This window comes from Helicoverpa armigera, chromosome 18 (genome assembly GCF_030705265.1).
Source record: "Helicoverpa armigera isolate CAAS_96S chromosome 18, ASM3070526v1, whole genome shotgun sequence".
Classification (NCBI taxonomy): Eukaryota; Metazoa; Arthropoda; class Insecta; order Lepidoptera; family Noctuidae; genus Helicoverpa; species Helicoverpa armigera.
In genome coordinates, this window is record NC_087137.1 from 11,046,733 (window position 1) to 11,062,294 (window position 15,562).

Consider the following 15,562-nt stretch of genomic DNA (forward strand, 5'->3'; position numbering starts at 1 on the left):
ACCAAGTAGTGGGAATCTCTTTCTTCCATGCTAAATATCCCGCATGGTGAAGGAGTCAGTTTCCTGATTTTTCTTCTCCATATCACTCTATTTTTTACGTCACTCTCGGACATCTAGCATTTCCTCATATTCTTGGGAATATCCATCTTCCATCACATTTTGGGAAGTCCTCTAGATTCTCGATGATGTATATGGGATGGTAAGTCCTTACCAAGGTACCTTAGGTACCTATATTAAAAGACATTTTCGACCTTTAATTACTGTCATTTCTACCTGACCAAACCAAAATGTACTTACTGCTTCACATAGTAATATAACTCGGTTGGTCCTTGGTAAGGGTACCAAATGTTGGTAACGATGAGCATGCGTGAGGGACACGCCTTTACCTCGTCCCGAACGTCTGGTCGCGCCATAGTGATAGAGGCAGTACTTGATCTCCTGGCCTCAATGGCACTTCATTTTATTAGCTTCTGTACGCAATAGGCTGTGGTGGACATAGTGAACCCTCTACTTGTAGTAAAAGACGGATTAGAATTGTGTAATCAAAGTAGATGTAGAAAACAGGATACAATAGATGAAAAACTATTAAGCTTTCATATCAATCCCGAAAACGTTTTTTTTTATTTGATTTGATTTGATTTATAAATCTCTAGTGTGTGACTGCTTTTCAGATTTATTAGGAATCGAACTAAGGACTTCAATCTGAAGAGTCGCACCTACTCCCAAAAAGCCAAGTCATAAATATAAAAAAAAATATTTTCAATAAAAAGCCACATATTTATTTATCCAAAATCCAACCTTCACATTAAAATAACCTCAAAAATAATAATACCCTTTTATACGACCACAAACAAATAAACAAAACGATTCCTGTTTTAAATTATTATTGATTCTGATTTATAAGATATTATCATGCGCTTGCGCAACCGAGAGGCGGTTTTTTAACATCAGTTTTTGGTTTATGACCATCCAAGTATGGTATATGGCATAAATTGTATGGTTAGCTTACGAAACGGAGTTTTATGTTGTTTGTATGGCAATAATTTTAAATCTACGTTTTTATGTGTTTTTGTATCTGTTAGGTAAGATAGATGCGCGTGAGTGGACGGTGCGTGCTTCTAATTTTAATTAAGATTTTTTGTGGCTTCATTAGCTCAGCGCCATTCATTATGAATTTTGACACATCAATTTAATCACCGCTTGGAAATAATAACTTTTTGGTAGGAAATCAAACTGTGGGTGCAGTAGGAAGGACTGTCAAACTATTACTGACGAAAATGGACCTTCTGGAGTAACTCTATCGAGAGATAACCTACCACCTTTATTTGTGCTCAGCTTCATGTAACAGCTACATGAGATATACTCATTTTTTATTATACTTGTTCATATTTCTTCAGCGTGTTCTACTTACCAAATTATTTTTTTAAACGTCTCATATTCTATAGCAATTTTCACCATGGTCAACCTACCAGGAATATCCCCCATCTTCCTTCAACATGGTGACCCTACTGCGCAGGTGCCACCATGTCCTGCCGTGACCCGCGCTAATGCACACATCGTATTGTAATGTATGCGTCTGCGCACGCTAGAAGGTCATCCCCGTTGCTAATCCACTGAAAATCTTAGATGGCGCTGTTGTTTTCAGCATAGTTTTGTTGCTAGGGTAACTATCTTCCATGTTTTTTCGAAATCGAAAGTATTATTATGGTATAATTTTCACAATGGTATCTAATTATGACTACGGATAATGAGAAAATAGTCAAGGATGCAGATCAATATTATTTTTACAGGAAGTATTTTATTTGAGATGATCTCAGATACATATCTATCTATACTAATGTTATAAAGCTGAAGAGTTTGTTTGTTTGTTTGAACGCGCTAATCTCAAGAACTACTGGACGTTAGATAGCCCATTTATCGAGGAAGGCTATGGGCTACTTTTTATCCGGGTTCGTGCCGTGGTTCCTACGGGATGCGGGTGAAACCGCTGACAGAAGCTAGTGACATGATAAACTTCTTCCGCCAGCGGCTTCTAACACTATTCCTCATAGTTTAGAATATCATCATCATCTTCCGAGCCTTTTCCCAACTATGTTGGGGTCGGCTTCCAGTTTTAGTTTCCAGTTTTGAATAGATAAAGGCAAATTGTTGAAATACACACCGACTCTACTCTAAAACAGTGCATCTTCTGTACTCACACAGCGACGGTAACATTAAGCGCACGCGCACGTGTCGCAGATGTCCGGCGGTCTGCGCGTGATGCGAGCGCAGATATTTGCAAACATTTGCACATTTTATGCACTGCATATAACATGTACTGATGCTGGTTGCATATTACATGATGTTTAGAAGTGGATGAACGATAGAGATATCGTTAAGTCGTGATCTTTTCCCACTTGTACGGTAGTCAGCACATTAATGGTACCTGTCATGCACCTTAATTTAATATTAATAAGTACGATTTTCCTATAAAACTGTTACCACTGACCTGAAGTTGACTGTACATGAATTAACAGTTCCCTAGTTAGAGTTTCATTCTCGTCCTGAAGAAACTATTTACCGCACATGGATAAACGTAAAGGCTTTTGCTATTTAGTATCTTTCATTTCAAGCCTCAGTAGTTTTGACGTGACAGAAAGACTGAGTTAAATTCGCATTTATAATATGTATCAGTATGGCTTGGCTTAAAATTACATGTAAATATCGAATATTTTTATCACAAAAATATGCATATTTCAAACGACAGGAGTTGTCAACCTTTTTTGTAGGTGGAAAATTAATTGGGCTATCAACCTTAGGTAAGAGGTTTTTCGGTAGGCTTATACGACCAAAGAATAAAATCCCGCAGAGTTGTAAGTAGGTATAATTTATGTAACGAATCCTTTAGCCTCAGTTAGGTAAGATGCACTGATGATCTCACTGCTTTAAATAGCGAGCGAAAGATCAAAACAACTCACAACCACTTCTTTTATTATTTTTATGGAATAAACATAGCATTTTAATGGGAACCTGTTTATATAGCTCTATGAAAATATCCTTGTGGAAAACCACTAGATACTTATGTATTTTTATTCGGTTCCTAAATAGGTACTTTACTTTATGAGCATTAGATAATATCATTATGTCATCATCCTCCGAGCCTTTTTCCCAAACTATGTTGGGGTCGGCTTCCAGTCTAACCGGATGTAGCTGAGTACCAGTGCTTTACAAGGAGCGACTGCCCTGCCTGACCTCCTCAACCCAGTTACCCGGGCAACCCAATACCCCTTGGTTAGACTGGTGTCAGACTTACTGGCTTCTGACTACTCGTAACGACTGCCAAGGATGTTCAATGACAGCCGGGACCTACAGTTTAACGTGCCATCCGAAACACAGTCATTGGTGTCTAGGATATACTTAGAAAGTACATACAATCTTAGAAAAGTTGCATTGGTACTTGCCTGACCTGGAATCGAACCCGCGCCCTCATACTCGAGAGGTTGGGTCTTTGCCCACTAGGCCACCACGACTTTTTTCATACACGACATATTATTGTGAAAACAATAGGTATTGATCCTTATTACTTTAAATATCTACAAAAATTGTTTATTGATTTGCCAATATAAAACATCAAAGGACAATGGGCGATTCCGGTCCAAATGTCCACCACGAACGAGACCTATATGGCTAGATAGCCCGTTAAATGTAGAACATTTTTTGTTATGAAAGTAAAAAAAAATATAATGCCAGAAAAAAGTTATAGCAAAATCAAATACAACATTTTACAGATTTTTTCAATTTCATTTTTTCAATTACTTTTCGTGATGTTCGATTTTCGTACTTTCTGTAACTTCAGACAAAATAGAATTGTTCATTATTAGAGAGAAGATACCACCAGTTACCGCTGGAACCAGGAACCGCTGAGTATATTCAAGCACTTCTGCCGCTTCAATTGGTTAGTGATTCGTACATCCATCGGGCAAAAATATGGGCTGTTTATATGCAAATGTGTCTTAGTCATCTTAGTTTTAGATAAAGTGCGGAAATGGAAGTGGAATAAAATAAAAAAATATAATGATAACATACAAAAACTACCGAAAATTAAGAATACATTTTTGGCTATAACTTTTTTTTGGCATTGTTTTTTTTTTTACTTTCTTAGTAAAAGTTACTCTAAATTAAGTGGACTATTTAATTATATAGGTCTCGTTTGTGGTGGACATTTGGACCAGACTTCATACATTCTTGCCCAATCTCCTTTGCATTAGTTTTTTCAATAGTTTTCAATGAAAAGTTTAACTTTATGATGTACCCTTTCAAGCATGCTCTTAAGAAATTTGGTGACGGTTTAGTAAATGCAAATGCCTAAAACAGATAGGAAGGGATCTAAAAATAAAAATTGTTATTTGACTTTAGGAAAATCCTATTTTACACATAGCAATAAAAGTAACGCAGAAAAACATCTATAAAATACACAAATAAACATCTATATCTATACATATAATAAAATGATAGGAAAGTCAAAACTGTACATTAAATATTTTTTTTTAAGAATACCTGGGGGGTGATCCATAATCGATTCTGAACCCAAATATGTGGTTTTTAGAATTTTTGTCTGTATGTCTGTTTATCTGTTTGTCTGTATGTTTGTCCCGGATAAACTCAAAAAGTGCTGCATGGATTTAAATCAAATTTTGCATGACTATTACCTGGGGGCTGGTTCAACACATAGGCTATATATTATCACGCTATCAACTACGGGGGTTGAGCAATGAATGATTAAATAAACGAAATTGGAAATTCTATATTGCTCACGCAGACGAAGTCGCGGGCAACAGCTAGTAAATAATATTATTTTTATATGCACAGTGATACAATCGCTACATAATGGGACAAAAAACTGCACAGTGTATCGAGGTCACTTAATGTTGGAAAAAATAAAGTATCTATTGAATAGTTAGCGTTTAAATGCACACAATGGTTGGTTGATAATTAGTGGTAATTAAATAGTCTTGTAACACGAGGGTTGTATTGTAATTACAATGTTCCCAATTAGTTATTTATATGTTTTGATCTCGAGTAGTTTTTTAGTCTGATGCTCTGATTATCATTTTTCACCACTCTTCAATAGAAATTGTCTGCGGCATAGTAGACTTATTACTGTTTTTTTTTGTTTGCGTAATGTTGCGGACATTTTACATAAAATCGAGTCGATGCATAATAAATTAACATACATTGTGAATAAGTATTTATACATAGTTCAGTGATTACTTCTTGCGTTTTGGGCAAATTACATCTGCGGGGTAGTGGGTGGTAGGGTTATTTGCTACAGGGAACGTTCTGTCAATATTGTCACTTCTCTAGGGGTGGCACTTGTTTTAAGATCTAAATATTAAATTCTGTTGATTAGTATGTATGTATACATGATGATGATGATGATGTCCTCCTAGCCGATTATCGGCTACGGCGGCTGTTCTCATTTAAGGAGATCAGCCAATTACGCAGGACATATTATAGTGCACAAACACTTGCGCAGACACAGGTGCACTCCCTATTCCTTCACTCTCATAACCCGATGGGACGGCAAATCCGACACGACCGGAGAGAGATCAGGCGCAGGACCGACATTTACGTGCTCTCCGATGCACGGGTGTATCAATCACCAACTTCCAGGCTCCGGGCTGCTTTGTGAAAGTCTTCTAAAACCCACAAAGCGATTTCGGCCCGACTCGGGAATCGAACCCGAGACCTCGTGATCAGCAGCCGCACTTGCGACAGCTAGACAGCTAGACAGCTTATATAGATCTACCTAGATTTAGGTTAAAAAATTAATAACTTTTCAATAATTTGTGTGAACACTTTATTTTGCTTTTCCATTATCACTAGTCTCAAAAAATAGAATAGAAATTAAAGAGTATAGAATAGAAATTAAAGAGTAAACACTGAATAAATGCTAATAACAAGTAGGTATTTAAGTCTATTTTATATTGAATTGCAAAACCAGTCAAACGAATTCAAAAGAATGTGTTATTTGCACTTAGTAGGTAAATAGAAGAAACACATCTTAAAATACCATGGCGGCAGTATTGTTTTGACTACAAATCGTTGTATTTGTAATTATAATGGGTCCTTATTAAAATTATTGAGAAAGGTGTTTGTTTGGTCCACTTTCTCGTTTGTACTCAACCGATTCAATTATGCTTGTTTTCAAGTTTTACATAAAACATTAAAGTATGATGGCTTGCCGATGTTTTCTTAAAATGGCGGATACAATAACCGTTGAAAGTTATAATGTCCTTTGCTTGCAGATAGTGACAAAATTGGATTTCCCCTTCGAAGGCCCCCGTACCCCCATCTTAGGTTTTTTAAAGATTTTTCTAAGATTTTAATGAAAATGGAAAATGTTATATAACTAACCCATGTCTAGAAGTATTTTTTTTTTGAAAATTAAACCAGGATAACATTTGCTTAGCATTTTTGCAACAACAATACCAAAAACTGAATGACAACCCTAACTTTGAATTCGTGTGCAATCCGTCAAGAGTGCGATGTACCACCACTGCGCATGGTGACGTCAAGCATCAATAACGGTTAACGGCCCTTAACCGACTTTGAAGAAGAGCTGCTCTTCAGATTTGTGTGCTGCTGGCTTTGTAATCGGTGGCAGAGGGATCGTTTGGGGATTGAGACGTAATTTTGGTCGGTAAATACATTTCATAGGGTGTAAGTCTGTAGTTGGTAGATCGTATGCTAGGAATCTTCATATTACTATGCGGAAAGGGACTATTTTATAAGGGTTTATTTTAATTCTTTAATTAATAATGGCTTGGATACTTGGCTTTTTACATATCCCAAGTAAGAGATACTTATGGGTATGTTTTGGCGTGAAGTCAAGGGTAAAAAAAAAACAAATTAATTATAAAGTTTCCCTTGTCTTAGCCAGTTCATGTAGATGAGTCTCGTAACTCGGAGCGCTCACGTGCAGAGGTCTTTGCCCCGCGATTGTATTGCAAATGTGGCGTACGGCCACAGGGCCGATCCATCTCAATATTCAATCAGATGTAGGTGTCGCCTCCATAATACATGCCAATTGTATTACAAATGATCCCCTCGGCTACTCCGCTGGTGGCTACGCTTTCCAGAATAACGATTTTATAAGTAATTTGGCTGTCACGCTTGGGATTTTCCTTGGCTTTAGACATCTGCATTTCGATAGTTAGAGGAACAGTGATCGAGACAAATAATGAGGGATTGGTTTTCAAGGAAGGTTGGTATAACTTTTCCAGGGAAATCTAAGAGGGTAATTTGCACACCGTAGAGAGATATACTGTATCAGGTAAGTACACCATTTTTTTTATTTTTGATCTTAGAATTGACATAATAGACGGTCTTATCGCTAAAAGCGATCTTTTCCAGACGACCTTACATAATTTTAACTTTGATTTTCTAAAATAGCCATCAGTATTTATAACTTACTCCTTTGTCTACTAGGTAATGCAATGTGTTATAGAAAGTCTTTCAAAACTCTGTATTGTAAGTGAATAATATGTTTACGATGCTTTGTGGAATTAATTTGAATAGATGTGCCATCTTTCCACCAGACTTGTATATTGTTTTCACAATTTTGGATATTAACTTGCAAAATGCGGTCTTTTCCATCGGGGCTCGCTTGGTTGGAATTTTATGATGTGACTATTAAGTAAACACATTCCATGACAAAACTTTGAAACGCATTTACACCTACTATGAGTTCGAGTGGGAAAAATAGTTCTCCTGAAACATTTATTTCTACGTCAACACATAAATAAATCTTTTAGAAAACATTTAATTAAGCTGTCAGGAAAACAAGCCGAGGAACATAAAGCTTTCAAATACTTTCAGCCTGAAATTACTTAAACATTCAATTAACCTTAAAAGCCCACTCAAGACAATTAGTTCAATCTCGAAGTTTCTTTCATTGCCAACAGCGAGAGGCAAATCACTCTAAAAACAAGAAAATAGACGAACTATCTTCATAAATATAGAAAAATTACAGAATTTTTCCACCAACTAGCATATTTGTTTCTACAATTAATGTGCTTGTTTTTAATATTCCAATTATTTGAAGGGCGCACGAGTCAAGCGTTACGTCAGTCGTCGGCGGAGGGCATTGGCGTAATAAATTCCGAACGAAGCGCGAGCTGTCATAATTGTCACGATGACAAGATGGCTGCCATGCGCAACCCGCGCCGATTTAAATAAATATTATGTACTAAACACGTGTCGATTATAATTAGGAAGCTATTTGCAGACGTCTATATATAAACAGTGTTGTAAGAATTGGCTTTCGACAGAATTTCTCTTCGGAAAACTGGCCACGGGTTTAAAATTTAACGACTTTTGAATAACATTATTATGCGGAAAATCGTTAAAAGGTAAACCTAAAATTTTGATACTATCCAAACTTCTAATCTTTAAGTGCTTGTTTTGCCCTATAAAAATATAAATTATTAACATATAGCAACTAAAACTCTGTCCAAAAAAAAGTTACAAAACATCTGTCAAAACTCAAACCACTTTTGAGCGATTACATCAACTTTTCATCATTTCTGCGAATCCATGCACGCGTCTGGCATTGTTTCAGCATAGTTCTGTGTCCCACACCGTCTGCGCATGATTCGATGCGCGACAGTACCACGCAGGGTTCCCCAATGCGTAGCGTAGAATGGGAACCCGTGGGCAGCACATGTGGCTGACACGGGGTGACGGGGACCTGGACTGGGTGCCAAGCAGGTGCACACACGTAGGTAAGTATTTTAGTCTTGGATGGATAATGCGAGTTAAACTGTAGTCAGAATTGGACGTTGATGACAGTCTTCTATAATTATCGGCTGTCATTGATGGTGGTAACTAATGATAGTTTTGGCAAAGGATTTCTTTTTCTCGTACGGTGTTGTAATACTGAGTTATGATTTAAATACATTACAAAGCTTTTTGGCCGACCCTGGATGATTTTAATGACGTATTTTTCCTCCAAGTACCACAGATACGGATTCTGTTTCTCATTATATATAAAAGGATCATTAATTAAATACCATTTATACGCCTGAGATGTACCATGAAAGATTCATGGTGCTGCAATAACATGAATCAACTTTTGGCACATACTAATTGCTAGCAACTGTAATTAATTAATAGGGCAGACGACCCATTGATTAATGGTGTTTGAATTTGTTACTCTACCAACTATGTAGTATTTATACATTTGCGCAGCTATAATGAGAAAAACTAATAATTCCTATTTTGGCCCTTAGTTGATTTTGCTTGGATTGTGGGTCCATTTTTAATTTCAACAAAGATTACATACATATGCGCGAAAACATCTAGATCAGTTTGTTTGTCTCATGCGGGAATCAAACCCGTGGCATGTCACGTAGTAGCCAATTACTTGGGCACTGCGCCAATCATCCCGACAATGTTGTTATGAGGGCTAAAACTCTCACGTATGTACTTCACTTATACACAGACTGTGTTGTCTTATGAACATAATAAATAATTTCATAATCTCGACGTTTACTCTGTACCAATGTCTATCATTTGCTGCATCTCTGCTTACCGCCAAACTATTACTTTCTGACGTCTAACACGTGGCAGCATAAACATCTGTGACGTCACGATCCACTAGATAAATTATATACTTGTTTTTTACATGTTTAATAGTCCAATTTATAGCTTTCCCCCTCTCCCGACATACACGAGGACTTGTGATTGGTTAGATCATCTTCCGCAAGTCTCCTTTGATGATTGATATAACATTTTCTTTTCATGTTCGCGTAGTAAATATACTTAACAAGCGCTCTATTGAACGGTGTAAAAAAATATCATAAAAAAAGAAAAATGGGCTCATAAATTGGTTTCTTACAGTCTTTAATGTGTTGAGTAATATGATTATCTCAGGTTTGATATACTTACAGAGCTAGGTCTGAGAACTACTATCTCCCATCATAAAAGTCATAGATTTTATATCTATGGTAATACTTGCAGCTCCGTGATCTAAAACGGAATCACAAAATTATTATGCTTTAACATCCGGGAAAAGCTTTTATGAGTATACTAATAAAATCCTAAGACATACAACCATCTGTATAAGAGTTAGAATTCTCTGTTAGATTTTAACACAAAGCGCACAAATCCAGTGTTTCATCATCTATCCTTGAAGACAGAATAGGTAAACTTCTAACCAAATCCCTCCCCCTTCCTCCACTTCACCATTATCCCTAAAAAACATCATAATGATCCAACACATGTTAACCACGAATTAATTAGCCATTAAGCGATCGTGAATCTCCGTCACTGTTCGGGGCACATCGGGCGTCCGCCATTTAAATATAGCCCGGGAAAGTTGCGCGCGCGCCGATGGACGCAAAACAGCGCGTTGGACGACTGCCAAAGATATGGATGGATAAAATGGATTGTAAGGGTAGCAATCGACTTGAGATGTTGAGAATAAGTCTTTGTCAGTCGTTTAGTGAAAATATCTTGTAGTGAATGTTCTGGAATTAATTTGTCTTTGTTTCACTGATGTACGAGAATAGCTTGTGTATCTGTGTCGATGTAAAGGTAACAGGTCGACGGACAACAAACTGTGGACGTAACGGATAATTATATCCCGGTGCAGTCGCCAACCCGTCTGCCAACAGCAGCTGTCACCTATGTCTATACTATATGCACTCATTTACATGTATTCAGATGCAACGTTACACAATTTCTGTAACCCCTTTAACCCGGATTCATCTCTCAATGAGAGCTCGAGATTCATGAGAAGTTGTACGTGCACAAACAACAATGTTTTACTCTTAAAATATTGATGTTATTCCAATTCACAGGCAATGAATAAATTACTAGAAATTCTTCTAAACGATTGTTGAATATAAAGTGATTCTCGAAGAAACTTAGTTTTATAACAGACGTTTATTTTTGTTTGTTAGAGTTTATTTACCTCGCCGAGAAGTTTATACATAATCAGGAACGTGTTTAGGTTTCGGTGCTTTCGTACTAATTCTGATATAATTATTTATCATAACAGAAGTATGATTCGGAGCATATTGATTGGATTGTTTTTTCCTCTATCTATGGTCTGGAAAAATACTGACTAAACGAAATAATTTGACTTTGACTTATCTAGCAGGCCTATAGCTAGTAAATAACAGCAAAAACATACGCAAAGATGCGTGATGCGAACTTCATTACCCAACTACTATTGATATAAAAATACATTAACTAGAATAATAAAACATCAGCAATTTAAACGTTTGGAAATACATTAAAATTAATTGTTCCCAACAATAAAAATATCTTGACAATGCGAAGAGTGGCAGTCCTTACAAGCACTCTTACCAAGTGATGGAGCATGTCTTATCTTGTAGAACGCCTTTACAGAAAATAACCGGTTCTTCAGGGTTCTCGACTCCCCCCGGGTAACCGGGTGACACTCGACTGTGTTGGTTTTGACATTTGACACTTTTGAGGTGACAGATGAATTCTTTGGGTGACAATGGGGTGGTAGCAACGATTTGTTGCTTTTTATTTTATTTTTTATTTATTTTATTTAGTTATATTTTTGAGGAAAAATATTTTTTACCTAGAAGATAATAGGTTCATTCCATTAGATTACGATTTTCTAAAGTTATTGTTTGCTGTAGCAAAATAAGATTCGTACCCGTGAGAATTGATTTAAGACTAGTTAAACTAAAGCAGTCACGTCGCCAGTCACATCCATTTCCCAAGCAAGCCAGTCATAACAAATATTCGCTCAGTCGGTTTGTTCAGCCGAAGATGGCGTAATGAGATAAATAGTACATTTAGCCATTCCCCAATCAACATGGAAACACCTGAGACTGTTGGAGACACGCCAACACCGGCAATAAATAAACTTTCATATACACAACCGAATTGTATACTTCATGCCATTACTTTCTTGAATCAATAAACATTCCGAACGTTCAAGCTTCTTCCAAAACTTCACTCTTCGCTCATTATTTCAACACATGGGAACAGGTAAAATTAATTGCTCCTAAGACTTACACCTAATAATACGTAGTGTTTCTAAGGCGATCAGCCAGCTGAGCTCAGTTCTTAGATCTCTGTTATCTACCTACTCCCCTTATAAATTCCCCCCTGTACTTTCTTATGTCCTCCTCCATATATCTGAATATAATGTATAGAATTTCTTTAAGGGCTCTCCCGCTTGATTTACAGTCCCAAGGAAAATATTAAAAGAATGATTGAATATCATTAAAGTGTTTGTTCACGAGATCTTCCCAATTTAATGATGGTTGGAACACGTAAGCTGTCACTGTGAGTTACGGTAAAACCACGGAAAGGCGCGCGTCCAAATCAATCATATTATTAATTGACCAGTATTAATATCCACGGACGTCAGAGCAGAGACAATAATAAATAAAACACTCAAAAATCGTTAAAAGTCTTTCGACTCAAAACATGTTTATGTAAAGGCGGCCAAATGCTCCCGGTGTTTTCTAACTACTGAAAACTTATGTGTACGTCATTTGTGACGTCATCGGTAATTGGCGTGACAGGCGCACGCGCAGGGAAATGACAAGTGAATGTTGTTGGTGAGATGAAGTGAATATGATGGATTGTATCATTATGATAGTGTTTTATTTTTTATTTAATGCAAGAGTCTAAAATGTGTAGGTATTATTTTTTCTTTCACAGCCGTTGATAATGCCGAAATAACTTACTCCTGAAAGTTCTAACACTATAATAGCATCATAATTTCATGCACTATGTTCTGATTACCTACTAAAGAAAACATCTTAAAAGATCACAATACTATTCTTCATTTTGACAAATGATTTGAGTAAGATAAATATAAAAACGTGTAAAGTAATATATTGCCAAAAAGGCGGTCCCCTCATAAATGGGAGTCCACAAGCCACAAACGTCAAACATTATAATTGAACCGCGGTTCTTCAAAACTTTCTGCAGCGGGGAGCGATCCTGAAATAATAACAAAAGTTAAAATTAAAGATACAGTTGATATCTTTGGCCGCTGAAAGGCACAACAAAGTTGATGTCCAACTTTATAAAGAAAATTTCAGGAGCTTGAGAAATACGAATCACAATGTATTTTCAACTAACTTTCCCCAGTGGTTTCACCCGTGTTCCATGGGAATTACTCGGCACACCTAGATGAAAATTAGCCTATAGCTTTCCTCGATGAAAGGGCTGACATCATCATAAAGCATTTTTAAAATCGGGTCTGTAGTTTCTGAGATTAAGTATCGCGTTTAAACAAATAAACACTCTTCATCTTTACAATATGTAAGTAGAATAGGTGTTATGTATTAAGTTGAGAGATTGCAACATTGTTTATAAGTGCGTTATTTCGGTCTGAAAGCTCCATTTAATGCAACGGTTTATCGTTTATTTATTGCAAGATTTGAAATCACTCTCAGCTTGATATTCCGAGAAATTGGGTAATAATAGCTCATTAAAATATTATTTTAGCTAGAAAGGACATTAACACAAAAAAGTTTTTAGTTTATTACTATTGTTTTCATATTCAAATTAGTTTTAAGTGGACATAATTAACGTCTTAAAAGTGATAAGATAAGTTAACTTTATGTAAAAGATACCTACATAATTTTCGAAACGTAAGTATAAGAACTTTATAAAAAAAAAACAGATTTTTCAGTTTATAAAAAGCTTTCTATACACTTTCTGTATGTAAACTTTTTAAATTCTTTTTTCTTTATTGACTAGCCGACATCATAGTTTATCAATTAAAATTATCAAACATAACAAAAATGTAATAGAACATTTATTAGAAAAAAAAGAAAATAAAAATTCAAAGAAAATAACGCCTTTTTTTCAGTTTTTTCAAAATAAGTCCAATAAATGCCCCCTTAATATCACTTTCTTTTAATTTATTAATAAACTACATGATAATTTCCTACAATAGCTCACAAAAATGTTTGCTGCTATTTCAAACAAATGCAAAAATACAGTCAGTTGAAATTTGAAAAGAAAGAGCAAAGCCTGTTATTAACAGGCCTGACAATAAAAATTTTTTAATGATTTTTTTTCAAAAATATAAATGAAATTATCCTTAATTTTGTACAAATATTCAAAAAATTTCGGGCGGTCACTTATCCCCGGGACACATTGTATACTACAACGAATGCTCAATGATGTAGCACTAGTTATACCAGTTGGATCTGTCTGTATCCCGATCTGTGTATGTATATCGCTCCCGAGGCCACGTGTAACTACTATGTAGTGCGCAGGAGTTCTCAATCTGTAAGCTGCAGTTGATTTCTTAGATAATATTCTAAACATAAAGCGCTGATTGAAGAACTTACCTGAATTTCAAAAGGTGTTTTAAGATCATTTTTGGACTATTTATGAAGTTTTGTCAGAGTTTAGATATTTTATGTTCATTTGCTCTCTTCAATGCACTTGTAGCTTTTATCATAAAGTTTACTAAAACTGTCTCTTAAAGTAGGTAACCTTTAGCAATACCTAGTCAGTTATTTACCATTAACCTAATGAAACAGATGAATTACAAAATAAACTATCTGAATAAACAAACTGCTGTCAGACGCCACGTGGCTACACGCCGCGCGGGTTGGCAGCCCCTGGGTGCGCGCACGCAGAGGGCGCGTGAACCGCGGATTTACGCGCGAACTCTATTTATGTGTTTACCGCGTTTCATCTAAACGGGAATCAAAGCTGTTACTAAAGTAGTTGTAGTTAACATGGAAACTTTTTTAAATTAGTTTTGAACGTAATTTATAGGTATACATAGTTTTGTTTAGTATTGGTTTGCCTAGTCTAGATCTTTCATAGGTCTTTGTTTTTCCATTGATGAAACTAGAAATGATATAAGGGTTTGGTATGTTAATATAGACACCAAGTCTACCATTAGTATTGTGTATAAAATTAATAGTTACTTACGAAAATATAAGAACTTAAAAAAATATATTTATAAAGACCATTTTATACTTCGTCTCAATATTGTGTCAATTTGTATTTGTTCACAAAACCTTCAGTTCAATTTTACCTGCTATCCATCTGAGCATCAGGAAATTCTTCACTTTCATAGTGTTATGGTGTTTCATTCATCTTCATATAGCCGTCGATCTATTTCCCATGGCTTTCCATATTTCTTCTTATTTTTGTTAACACACGAAACCTTGTAGTACAGTATTTTCAGCTCTTTCATTCATTTACTTTGCCTCTAGCCTTTGCTTACATTTTTTTTATGTTAAACAGTAAGTTACTTAAATGTTGTATTTCGATAGTATTTAATGAAGTAATTAAGAATATTTGTAATGTAAAAATAAATGACTATTAATATCTTTTACGGTTAGTACCTACTGAATTATAAGTATAGCGCAATTATTACAAAAAGTTTCCCTTTTTGGTAAGAATTTGATCTACTTACATGTTGTTTTTACACAATTATCCGAAATGATCGTGAATTTCATCATTTTGGAAGATGATGCAACTTTCGTTCGAGTTGAATAATATTGTTATTTTTTTTGTTATTTAAAGATATAATTAGCTTCGTATTTAT